Here is a 1,842-nt window from a genome sequence, read left to right as displayed (position 1 = left end):
CTAGTGACTTCTATACTGGACAGGGCAGATCTATAACATTTCTCTCACTACAGGGAACTCTGTTGGACAGTGGTGCTCTGTGATCATGTCTACTTTCCCAAACCTCTTCCTGGTTGTCATTCCTCTCTGTGTAAAATCCAGTCTTGTGACCCTAGCTTACACTCCTGCCTCGCCTCACCTCTCCAGCTGCACCTCACATCTTGTCCCCACATGTGTCCTCCTGGGAGCCCTTCGTCCTGAAGCTTGGAACCCCTCCTTTTACCTGCATCACCCAGGCTCAGTTCAAACACTGTTCTGTTTGGGGTTTTGCTGCACCCTCCTCCTGGCCTGCACACCTGCCTGCATCACAGCACAGTACCCTAGGCAGGGCTATACTCTAGCACTTAGCACCCTGGTGATAATTTGTCTGCTTCTCTCTGGGTGAGGTCCAGATCTGTTTCCTTGTCTGCATTCCCCAGGCCTAGTACAGTAGGCTGCCCCCGGGGGTGGTGGTGGTGGTGGTGGTGGTGGTGGGGACCACATCTTGAAAAGTGACCCAGGGACAGCAGCAGGCTTTCATGTGCAGGGAAACACCGCCCTCACACTGGGTTTACTAGCCAGTGCAGAGGAAGGGTGGACCCCAGGTTGATGCGGCTCACATCTACAGGTTCTGTGGTCTCCTCCAGGCAGACATGGTGCAGCATCCACCTGAGACTGGCGCCCTCGTGTGGCTAAACTACAGCAGCTCCCAGGGCTATGGCTTCCTGGTCCAGGTCCCAGGAAGGAGGGACGGGGCTTTGGGAGGCTCTCCTCGGAGTGCGAAGAAGCAACTTTCCAAGAAGCCCACAGCAAAATTCTCCTGGGCACAGATGGGGTGACAGACCCATCCTGACTGCATGACTGTGGTGGGGATGGGCCTGGAACCCTTGGAGCAGTTAGTTCCCAATAGAGCACATGGCTTGCATGGGGAGGCGTGCACATCGGAAGTAAAATTAAGGCCGTTACTAAGAAAGGGAGAGTGGTTGCTGGGGAGGTGTTTGAAGGCTATGCAGCCCTCTAGACTTCTCCTGGTGGTGGGCCAGAAGGCAGCAGAACCCCCCATCTTGGAGTGGGTGAAAACCCAGAGGCACACATTGTTTCCCTCCCCCAGCCTCAGGGAGAGACGGTCTCTGCCCATAGCTACTTAATGGGGAAGGCTGGGGAGGTCATGCCTGGGAGCAGATCAAAGAGCTTCCCCGCACCCCCCTGAGCTCCAGCCACACTGGTCCTTGTCTCCTCCTCAGCGCCAGGCCCAGCCTCGGGACACTCCCCCTTATGGTGTCCTCCCCCTCCTGTGCCCCCCTTACCTATGCAGTGGGGTGGGAATGGGGGGGATGCATCTCAGCTGGAACATCCTCCTCTAAGCTCCCAGGGCACTCTGAAGTGAGGTAAGGGAGTTGGAGAGACTGCTCCTTTCTTCACAGGGAAGCTCTGCATCAAAGGTAATCCCGTCCAGAGCCTTCTCTCAGGCTGATTCCAGCAGGTCCTGGTGGACCAGGAAGAAGTAAAGGGTCTGGACAGAATAACGGACCTCCGGAGCAGGCCAAGCGCCTTGCAAATGTGGAAATGCTGTTTCCTCAGTCTCATGAGTCTGAACTTCTCGTCCCTGGAAGATGCTCTGATGGTCACCGAGGCTAGAGCCACCTGAGAAGGAACTGCTGGGGCTGTCGTGCCCTCTAGTGGCAATCCTGAAGAGGCACCAAATGGGAGGACTGGTAACTGGGGACTGCAGGCCACCTCCTCTAAGGCCACTCCCTCCGGGCTCCTGAGGGTGGCAGCAAGGGGTTGCATCTTCCTCCCCTACCCTTCACCCTGCTGAAGTCT

The sequence above is a fragment of the Cynocephalus volans genome, chromosome 12, assembly GCF_027409185.1.
Source record: "Cynocephalus volans isolate mCynVol1 chromosome 12, mCynVol1.pri, whole genome shotgun sequence".
In the NCBI taxonomy this organism is placed as follows: Eukaryota; Metazoa; Chordata; class Mammalia; order Dermoptera; family Cynocephalidae; genus Cynocephalus; species Cynocephalus volans.
Note: the sequence above shows the minus strand (reverse complement) of the source record.